Source organism: Oryctolagus cuniculus, chromosome 20 (assembly GCF_051225735.1).
Source record: "Oryctolagus cuniculus isolate XC-2025 breed Fujian yellow rabbit chromosome 20, ASM5122573v1, whole genome shotgun sequence".
Taxonomy (NCBI): Eukaryota; Metazoa; Chordata; class Mammalia; order Lagomorpha; family Leporidae; genus Oryctolagus; species Oryctolagus cuniculus.
In genome coordinates this window covers 3145967-3157935 of record NC_142886.1, presented here as the reverse complement: position 1 = coordinate 3157935, position 11969 = coordinate 3145967, and positions in this window count along the sequence as shown.

The following is an 11969-nucleotide window of genomic DNA, read 5'->3' as shown; positions in this document are numbered from 1 at the left end:
GGCTGTAGCAAGATCTGGGAGTGAGATAGCTACAAATCACCAGATAGTTTTGTTTTCATCCAGGAGTATCTGCACAAATTGTTGTGGATTATAGGTGAAATTTAACCAAAAATCACCGTGAAAGTGGTTTTGGAGAAAAGCACAATCTTCCTGTTCGACAAATGCACCCAATGTCATGTTTACAGAAAGAAATATCATGTTTTCTCAGGTTTCTGAAGCTTTCTTCCTAGAAAACTCGAATGTGTGGAGGATTTGACTCCAGGTGGAACCAATTAGCGTTTGCCAGCAGAAAACAAAAAGGGTCCTGCTAAAATGCATTCCAAACCTTAAAGTCCATAGAGAATATTCAGAAAACACAAACACACACAGAGGCTGTAGCAAGATCTGGGATTCAGATGGCTACAAATCACCAGATAGTTTTTTTGTTTTCATCCAGGAGTATCTGCACAAATTGTTGTGGATTATAGGTGAAATTTAAGCAAAAATCACCGTGAAAGTGGTTTTGGAGAAAAGCACAATCTTTCTGTTCAGCAAATGAATCCAAGGTCATGTTTATAAATACAAATATCATGTTTTCTCAGGTTTCTGGAGCTTTCTTCCTAGAAAACTCGAATGTGTGGAGGATTTGACTCCAGGTGGAACCAATTAGCGTTTGCCAGCAGAAAACAAATCTTACAAGATAAAATGCATTCCAAACCTTAAAGTCCATAGAGAATATCCAGAAAACACAAACACACACAGAGGCTGTAGCAAGATCTGGGATTCAGATGGCAACAAATCACCAGATAGTTTTGCTTTCATCCAGGAGTATCTGGACAAATTGTTGTAGTTTTGAAGTGAAATTGAACTAAAAAATCACCGTGAAAGTGGTTTTGGAGAAAAGCACAATCTTCGGTTCAGCAAATGAATCCAATGTCATGTTTACAAATACAAATATCATGTTTTCTCAGGTTTCTGGAGCTTTCTTACTGGAAAACTCGAATGTGTGGAGGATTTGACTCCAGGTGGAACCAATTAGCGTTTGCCAGCAGAAAACAAAAAGGGTCCTGCTAAAATGCATTCCAAAACTTAAAGTCCATAGAGAATATTCAGAAAACACAAACACACACAGAGGCTGTAGCAAGATCTGGGATTCAGATGGCTACAAATCACCAGATAGTTTTTTTGTTTTCATCCAGGAGTATCTGCACAAATTGTTGTGGATTTTAGGTGAAATTTAAGCAAAAATCACCGTGAAAGTGGTTTTGGAGAAAAGCACAATCTTTCTGTTCAGCAAATGAATCCAAGGTCATGTTTATAAATACAAATATCATGTTTTCTCAGGTTTCTGGAGCTTTCTTCCTAGAAAACTCGAATGTGTGGAGGATTTGACTCCAGGTGGAACCAATTAGCGTTTGCCAGCAGAAAACAAATCTTACAAGCTAAAATGCATTCCAAACCTTAAAGTCCATAGAGAATATCCAGAAAACACAAACACACACAGAGGCTGTAGCAAGATCTGGGATTCAGATGCCTACAAATCACCAGATAGTTTTGCTTTCATCCAGGAGTATCTGGACAAATTGTTGTAGTTTTGAAGTGAAATTGAACTGAAAAATCACCATGAAAGTGGTTTTGGAGAAAAGCACAATCTTCGGATCAGCAAATGATTCCAATGTCATGTTTACAAATACAAATATCATGTTTTCTCAGGTTTCTGGAGCTTTCTTCCTAGAAAACTCGAATGTGTGGAGGATTTGACTCCCGGTGGAAACAATTAGCGTTTGCCAGCAGAAAACAAAAAGGGTCCTGCTAAAATGCATTCAAAACCTTAAAGTCCATAGAGAATATCCAGAAAACACAAACACACACAGAGGCTGCAGCAAGATCTGGGATTGAGATAGCTACAAATCACCAGATAGTTTTGTTTTCATCCAGGAGTATCTGCACAAATTGTTGTGGATTATAGGTGAAATTTAACCAAAAATCACCGTGAAAGTGGTTTTGGAGAAAAGCACAATCTTCCTGTTCGATAAATGCATCCAATGTCATGTTTACAGAAAGAAATATAATGTTTTCTCAGGTTTCTGAAGCTTTCTTCCTAGAAAACTCGAATGTGTGGAGGATTTGACTCCAGGTGGAACCAATTAGCGTTTGCCAGCAGAGAACAAAAAGGGTCCTTCTTAAATGCATTCCAAATCTTAAAGTCCATAGAGAATATTCAGAAAACACAAACACACACAGAGGCTGTAGTAAGATCTGGGATTCAGATGGCTACAAATCACCAGATAGTTTTTTTGTTTTCATCCAGGAGTATCTGCACAAATTGTTGTGGATTTTAGGTGAAATTTAAGCAAAAATCACCGTGAAAGTGGTTTTGGAGAAAAGCACAATCTTTCTGTTCAGCAAATGAATCCAAGGTCATGTTTATAAATACAAATATCATGTTTTCTCAGGTTTCTGGAGCTTTCTTCCTAGAAAACTCGAATGTGTGGAGGATTTGACTCCAGTTGGAACCAATTAGCGTTTGCCAGCAGAAAACAAATCTTACAAGCTAAAATGCATTCCAAACCTTAAAGTCCATAGAGAATATCCAGAAAACACAAACACACACAGAGGCTGTAGCAAGATCTGGGATTCAGATGCCTACAAATCACCAGATAGTTTTGCTTTCATCCAGGAGTATCTGGACAAATTGTTGTAGTTTTGAAGTGAAATTTCACCAAAAAATCACCGTGAAAGTGGTTTTGGAGAAAAGCGCAATCTTACGGTTCAGCAAATGAATCCAAGGAATCCTTATAAATACAAATATCATGTTTTCTCAGGTTTCTGGAGCTTTCTTCCTAGAAAACTCGAATGTGTGGAGGATTTGACTCCAGGTGGAACCAATTAGCGTTTGCCAGCAGAAAACACAAAGGGTCCTGCTAAAATGCATTCAAAACCTTAAAGTCCATAGAGAATATCTAGAAAACACAAACACACACAGAGGCTGTAGCAAGATCTGGGAGTGAGATAGCTACAAATCACCAGATAGTTTTGTTTTCATCCAGGAGTATCTGCACAAATTGTTGTGGATTATAGGTGAAATTTAACCAAAAATCACCGTGAAAGTGGTTTTGGAGAAAAGCACAATCTTCCTGTTCGACAAATGCACCCAATGTCATGTTTACAGAAAGAAATATCATGTTTTCTCAGGTTTCTGAAGCTTTCTTCCTAGAAAACTCGAATGTGTGGAGTATTTGACTCCAGGTGGAACCAATTAGCGTTTGCCAGCAGAAAACAAAAAGGGTCCTGCTAAAATGCATTCCAAACCTTAAAGTCCATAGAGAATATTCAGAAAACACAAACACACACAGAGGCTGTCGCAAGATCTGGGATTCAGATGGCTACAAATCACCAGATAGTTTTTTTGTTTTCATCCAGGAGTATCTGCACAAATTGTTGTGGATTTTAGGTGAAATTTAAGCAAAAATCACCGTGAAAGTGGTTTTGAAGAAAAGCACAATCTTCGGTTCAGCAAATGAATCCAATGTCATGTTTACAAATACAAATATCATGTTTTCTCAGGTTTCTGGAGCTTTCTTCCTAGAAAACTCGAATGTGTGGAGGATTTGACTCCAGGTGGAACCAATTAGCGTTTGCCAGCAGAAAACAAATCTTACAAGCTAAAATGCATTCAAAACCTTAAAGTCCATAGAGAATATCCAGAAAACACAAACACACACAGAGGCTGTAGCAAGATCTGGGAGTGAGATAGCTACAAATCACCAGATAGTTTTGTTTTCATCCAGGAGTATCTGCACAAATTGTTGTGGATTATAGGTGAAATTTAACCAAAAATCACCGTGAAAGTGGTTTTGGAGAAAAGCACAATCTTCCTGTTCGACAAATGAATCCAAGGTCATGTTTATAAATACAAATATCATGTTTTCTCAGGTTTCTGAAGCTTTCTTCCTAGAAAACTCGAATGTGTGGAGGATTTGACTCCAGGTGGAACCAATTAGCGTTTGCCAGCAGAAAACAAAAAGGGTCCTGCTAAAATGCATTCCAAACCTTAAAGTCCATAGAGAATATTCAGAAAACACAAACACACACGGATGCTGTAGCAAGATCTGGGATTCAGATGGCTACAAATCACCAGATAGTTTTTTTGTTTTCATCCAGGAGTATCTGCACAAATTGTTGTGGATTTTAGGTGAAATTTAACCAAAAATCACCGTGAAAGTGGTTTTGGAGAAAAGCACAATCTTTCTGTTCAGCAAATGAATCCAAGGTCATGTTTATAAATACAAATATCATGTTTTCTCAGGTTTCTGGAGCTTTCTTCCTAGAAAACTCGAATGTGTGGAGGATTTGACTCCAGGTGGAACCAATTAGCGTTTGCCAGCAGAAAACAAATCTTACAAGCTAAAATGCATTCCAAACCTTAAAGTCCATAGAGAATATCCAGAAAACACAAACACACACAGAGGCTGTAGCAAGATCTGGGATTCAGATGGCTACAAATCACCAGATAGTTTTGTTTTCATCCAGGAGTATCTGGACAAATTGTTGTAGTTTTGAAGTGAAATTTCACCAAAAAATCACCGTGAAAGTGGTTTTGGAGAAAAGCGCAATCTTACGGTTCAGCAAATGAATCCAAGGAATCCTTATAAATACAAATATCATGTTTTCTCAGGTTTCTGGAGCTTTCTTCCTAGAAAACTCGAATGTGTGGAGGATTTGACTCCAGGTGGAACCAATTAGCGTTTGCCAGCAGAAAACACAAAGGGTCCTGCTAAAATGCATTCTAAACCTTAAAGTCCATAGAGAATATCCAGAAAACACAAACACACACAGAGGCTGTAGCAAGATCTGGGAGTGAGATAGCTACAAATCACCAGATAGTTTTGTTTTCATCCAGGAGTATCTGCACAAATTGTTGTGGATTATAGGTGAAATTTAACCAAAAATCACCGTGAAAGTGGTTTTGGAGAAAAGCACAATCTTCCTGTTCGACAAATGCACCCAATGTCATGTTTACAGAAAGAAATATCATGTTTTCTCAGGTTTCTGAAGCTTTCTTCCTAGAAAACTCGAATGTGTGGAGGATTTGACTCCAGGTGGAACCAATTAGCGTTTGCCAGCAGAAAACAAAAAGGGTCCTGCTAAAATGCATTCCAAACCTTAAAGTCCATAGAGAATATTCAGAAAACACAAACACACACAGAGGCTGTAGCAAGATCTGGGATTCAGATGGCTACAAATCACCAGATAGTTTTTTTGTTTTCATCCAGGAGTATCTGCACAAATTGTTGTGGATTATAGGTGAAATTTAAGCAAAAATCACCGTGAAAGTGGTTTTGGAGAAAAGCACAATCTTTCTGTTCAGCAAATGAATCCAAGGTCATGTTTATAAATACAAATATCATGTTTTCTCAGGTTTCTGGAGCTTTCTTCCTAGAAAACTCGAATGTGTGGAGGATTTGACTCCAGGTGGAACCAATTAGCGTTTGCCAGCAGAAAACAAATCTTACAAGATAAAATGCATTCCAAACCTTAAAGTCCATAGAGAATATCCAGAAAACACAAACACACACAGAGGCTGTAGCAAGATCTGGGATTCAGATGGCAACAAATCACCAGATAGTTTTGCTTTCATCCAGGAGTATCTGGACAAATTGTTGTAGTTTTGAAGTGAAATTGAACTAAAAAATCACCGTGAAAGTGGTTTTGGAGAAAAGCACAATCTTCGGTTCAGCAAATGAATCCAATGTCATGTTTACAAATACAAATATCATGTTTTCTCAGGTTTCTGGAGCTTTCTTACTGGAAAACTCGAATGTGTGGAGGATTTGACTCCAGGTGGAACCAATTAGCGTTTGCCAGCAGAAAACAAAAAGGGTCCTGCTAAAATGCATTCCAAACCTTAAAGTCCATAGAGAATATTCAGAAAACACAAACACACACAGAGGCTGTAGCAAGATCTGGGATTCAGATGGCTACAAATCACCAGATAGTTTTTTTGTTTTCATCCAGGAGTATCTGCACAAATTGTTGTGGATTTTAGGTGAAATTTAAGCAAAAATCACCGTGAAAGTGGTTTTGGAGAAAAGCACAATCTTTCTGTTCAGCAAATGAATCCAAGGTCATGTTTATAAATACAAATATCATGTTTTCTCAGGTTTCTGGAGCTTTCTTCCTAGAAAACTCGAATGTGTGGAGGATTTGACTCCAGGTGGAACCAATTAGCGTTTGCCAGCAGAAAACAAATCTTACAAGCTAAAATGCATTCCAAACCTTAAAGTCCATAGAGAATATCCAGAAAACACAAACACACACAGAGGCTGTAGCAAGATCTGGGATTCAGATGCCTACAAATCACCAGATAGTTTTGCTTTCATCCAGGAGTATCTGGACAAATTGTTGTAGTTTTGAAGTGAAATTGAACTGAAAAATCACCATGAAAGTGGTTTTGGAGAAAAGCACAATCTTCGGATCAGCAAATGATTCCAATGTCATGTTTACAAATACAAATATCATGTTTTCTCAGGTTTCTGGAGCTTTCTTCCTAGAAAACTCGAATGTGTGGAGGATTTGACTCCCGGTGGAAACAATTAGCGTTTGCCAGCAGAAAACAAAAAGGGTCCTGCTAAAATGCATTCAAAACCTTAAAGTCCATAGAGAATATCCAGAAAACACAAACACACACAGAGGCTGCAGCAAGATCTGGGATTGAGATAGCTACAAATCACCAGATAGTTTTGTTTTCATCCAGGAGTATCTGCACAAATTGTTGTGGATTATAGGTGAAATTTAACCAAAAATCACCGTGAAAGTGGTTTTGGAGAAAAGCACAATCTTCCTGTTCGACAAATGCATCCAATGTCATGTTTACAGAAAGAAATATAATGTTTTCTCAGGTTTCTGAAGCTTTCTTCCTAGAAAACTCGAATGTGTGGAGGATTTGACTCCAGGTGGAACCAATTAGCGTTTGCCAGCAGAGAACAAAAAGGGTCCTTCTTAAATGCATTCCAAATCTTAAAGTCCATAGAGAATATTCAGAAAACACAAACACACACAGAGGCTGTAGCAAGATCTGGGATTCAGATGGCTACAAATCACCAGATAGTTTTTTTGTTTTCATCCAGGAGTATCTGCACAAATTGTTGTGGATTTTAGGTGAAATTTAAGCAAAAATCACCGTGAAAGTGGTTTTGGAGAAAAGCACAATCTTTCTGTTCAGCAAATGAATCCAAGGTCATGTTTATAAATACAAATATCATGTTTTCTCAGGTTTCTGGAGCTTTCTTCCTAGAAAACTCGAATGTGTGGAGGATTTGACTCCAGGTGGAACCAATTAGCGTTTGCCAGCAGAAAACAAAAAGGGTCCTGCTAAAATGCATTCCAAACCTTAAAGTCCATAGAGAATATCCAGAAAACACAAACACACACAGAGGCTGTAGCAAGATCTGGGAGTGAGATAGCTACAAATCACCAGATAGTTTTGTTTTCATCCAGGAGTATCTGCACAAATTGTTGTGGATTATAGGTGAAATTTAACCAAAAATCACCGTGAAAGTGGTTTTGGAGAAAAGCACAATCTTCCTGTTCGACAAATGAATCCAAGGTCATGTTTATAAATACAAATATCATGTTTTCTCAGGTTTCTGAAGCTTTCTTCCTAGAAAACTCGAATGTGTGGAGGATTTGACTCCAGGTGGAACCAATTAGCGTTTGCCAGCAGAAAACAAAAAGGGTCCTGCTAAAATGCATTCCAAACCTTAAAGTCCATAGAGAATATTCAGAAAACACAAACACACACGGAGGCTGTAGCAAGATCTGGGATTCAGATGGCTACAAATCACCAGATAGTTTTTTTGTTTTCATCCAGGAGTATCTGCACAAATTGTTGTGGATTTTAGGTGAAATTTAAGCAAAAATCACCGTGAAAGTGGTTTTGGAGAAAAGCACAATCTTCCTGTTTTGCAAATGCATGCAATGTCATGTTTACAGAAAGAAATATCATGTTTTCTCAGGTTTCTGAAGCTTTCTTCCTAGAAAACTCGAATGTGTGGAGGATTTGACTCCAGGTGGAACCAATTAGCATTTGCCAGCAGAAAACAAAAAGGGTCCTGCTAAAATGCATTCCAAACCTTAAAGTCCATAGAGAATATCCAGAAAACACAAACACACACAGAGGCTGTAGCAAGATCTGGGATTCAGATGGCTACAAATCACCAGATAGTTTTGTTTTCATCCAGGAGTATCTGGACAAATTGTTGTAGTTTTGAAGTGAAATCGAACTAAAAAATCACCGTGAAAGTGGTTTTGGAGAAAAGCACAATCTTTCTGTTCAGGAAATGAATCCAAGGTCATGTTTATAAATACAAATATCATGTTTTCTCAGGTTTCTGGAGCTTTCTTCCTAGAAAACTCGAATGTGTGGAGGATTTGACTCCAGGTGGAACCAATTAGCGTTTGCCAGCAGAAAACAAAAAGGGTCCTGCTAAAATGCATTCCAAACCTTAAAGTCCATAGAGAATATCCAGAAAACACAAACACACACAGAGGCTGCAGCAAGATCTGGGATTGAGATAGCTACAAATCACCAGATAATTTTTTGTTTTCATCCAGGAGTATCTGCACAAATTGTTGTGGATTTTAGGTGAAATTTAACCAAAAATCACCGTGAAAGTGGTTTTGGAGAAAAGCACAATCTTCCTGTTCGACAAATGAATCCAATGTCATGTTTACAGAAAGAAATATCATGTTTTCTCAGGTTTCTGAAGCTTTCTTCCTAGAAAACTCGAATGTGTGGAGGATTTGACTCCAGGTGGAACCAATTAGCGTTTGCCAGCAGAAAACAAAAAGGGTCCTGCTAAAATGCATTCAAAACCTTCAAGTCCATAGAGAATATCCAGAAAACACAAACACACACAGAGGCTGTAGCAAGATCTGGGAGTGAGATAGCTACAAATCACCAGATAGTTTTGTTTTCATCCAGGAGTATCTGCACAAATTGTTGTGGATTTCAGGTGAAATTTAACCAAAAATCACCGTGAAAGTGGTTTTGGAGAAAAGCACAATCTTCCTGTTTGACAAATGCATCCAATGTCATGTTTACAGAAAGAAATATCATGTTTTCTCAGGTTTCTGAAGCTTCCTTGCTAGAAAACTCGAATGTGTGGAGGATTTGACTCCAGGTGGAACCAATTAGCGTTTGCCAGCAGAAAACAAAATTTACAAGCTAAATGCATTCCAAACCTTAAAGTCCATAGAGAATATTCAGAAAACACAAACACACACAGAGGCTGTAGCAAGATCTGGGATTCAGATGGCTACAAATCACCAGATAGTTTTGCTTTCATCCAGGAGTATCTGGACAAATTGTTGTAGTTTAGAAGTGAAATTGAACTAAAAAATCACCGTGAAAGTGGTTTTGGAGAAAAGCACAATCTTCCTGTTCGACAAATGCATCCAATGTCATGTTTACAGAAAGAAATATCATGTTTTCTCAGGTTTCTGGAGCTTTCTTCCTAGAAAACTCGAATGTGTGGAGGATTTGACTCCAGGTGGAACCAATTACCGTTTGCCAGCAGAAAACAAAAAGGGTCCTGCTAAAATGCATTCAAAACCTTAAAGTCCATAGAGAATATCCAGAAAACACAAACACACACAGAGGCTGCAGCAAGATCTGGGATTGAGATAGCTACAAATCACCAGATAGTTTTTTGTTTTCATCCAGGAGTATCTGCACAAATTGTTGTGGATTTTAGTTGAAATTTAAGCAAAAATCACCGGGAAAGTGGTTTTGGAGAAAAGCACAATCTTTCTGCTCAGCAAATGAATCTAAGGTCATGTTTATAAATACAAATATCATGTTTTCTCAGGTTTCTGGAGCTTTCTTCCTAGAAAACTCGAATGTGTGGAGGATTTGACTCCAGGTGGAACCAATTAGCGTTTGCCAGCAGAAAACAAAAAGGGTCCTGCTAAAATGCATTCAAAACCTTAAAGTCCATAGAGAATATCCAGAAAACACAAACACACACAGAAGCTGCAGCAAGATCTGGGATTGAGATAGCTACAAATCACCAGATAATTTTTTGTTTTCATCCAGGAGTATCTGCACAAATTGTTGTGGATTTTAGGTGAAATTTAACCAAAAATCACCGTGAAAGTGGTTTTGGAGAAAAGCACAATCTTCCTGTTCGACAAATGCATCCAATGTCATGTTTACAGAAAGAAATATCATGTTTTCTCAGGTTTCTGAAGCTTTCTTCCTAGAAAACTCGAATGTGTGGAGGATTTGACTCCAGGTGGAACCAATTAGCGTTTGCCAGCAGAAAACAAAACTTACAAGCTAAAATGCATTCCAAACCTTAAAGTCCATAGAGAATATCCAGAAAACACAAACACACACAGAGGCTGTAGCAAGATCTGGGATTCAGATGGCTACAAATCACCAGATAGTTTTGCTTTCATCCAGGAGTATCTGGACAAATTGTTGTAGTTTAGAAGTGAAATTGAACTAAAAAATCACCGAGAAAGTGGTTTTGGAGAAAAGCACAATCTTCGGTTCAGCAAATGATTCCAATGTCATGTTTACAAATACAAATATCATGTTTTCTCAGGTTTATGGAGATTTCTTTCTAGAAAACTCGAATGTGTGGAGGATTTGACTCCAGGTGGAACCAATTAGCGTTTGCCAGCAGAAAACAAAAAGGGTCCTGCTAAAATGCATTCAAAACCTTAAAGTCCATAGAGAATATCCAGAAAACACAAACACACACAGAGGCTGTAGCAAGATGTGGGAGTGAGATAGCTACAAATCACCAGATAGTTTTGTTTTCATCAAGGAGTATCTGCACAAATTGTTGTGGATTTCAGGTGAAATTTAACCAAAAATCACCGTGAAAGTGGTTTTGGAGAAAAGCACAATCTTCCTGTTCGACAAATGCATACAATGTCATGTTTACAGAAAGAAATATCATGTTTTCTCAGGTTTCTGAAGCTTTCTTCCTAGAAAACTCGAATGTGTGGAGGATTTGACTCCAGGTGGAACCAATTAGCGTTTGCCAGCAGAAAACAAAAAGGGTCCTGCTAAAATGCATTCAAAACCTTAAAGTCCATAGAGAATATCCAGAAAACACAAACACACACAGAGGCTGTAGCAAGATCTGGGATTGAGATAGCTACAAATCACCAGATAGTTTTGTTTTCATCCAGGAGTATCTGGACAAATTGTTGTAGTTTTGAAGTGAAATCGAACTAAAAAATCACCGTGAAAGTGGTTTTGGAGAAAAGCACAATCTTTCTGTTCAGGAAATGAATCCAAGGTCATGTTTATAAATACAAATATCATGTTTTCTCAGGTTTCTGGAGCTTTCTTCCTAGAAAACTCGAATGTGTGGAGGATTTGACTCCAGGTGGAACCAATTAGCGTTTGCCAGCAGAAAACAAAAAGGGTCCTGCTAAAATGCATTCCAAACCTTAAAGTCCATAGAGAATATCCAGAAAACACAAACACACACAGAAGCTGCAGCAAGATCTGGGATTGAGATAGCTACAAATCACCAGATAATTTTTTGTTTTCATCCAGGAGTATCTGCACAAATTGTTGTGGATTTTAGGTGAAATTTAACTAAAAATGACCGTGAAAGTGGTTTTGGAGAAAAGCACAATCTTTCGGTTCAGCAAATGATTCCAGTGTTGTTTACAAATACAAATATCATGTTTTCTCAGGTTTCTGGAGCTTTCTTCCTAGAAAACTCGAATGTGTGGAGGATTTGACTCCAGGTGGAATTAATTAGCATTTGCCAGCAGAAAACAAAAAGGGTCCTGCTAAAATGCATTCCAAACCTTAAAGTCCATAGAGAATATCCAGAAAACACAAACACACACAGAGGCTGTAGCAAGATCTGGGATTCAGATGGCTACAAATCACCAGATAGTTTTGTATTCATCCAGGAGTATCTGGACAAATTCTTGTAGTTTTGAAGTGAAATTTA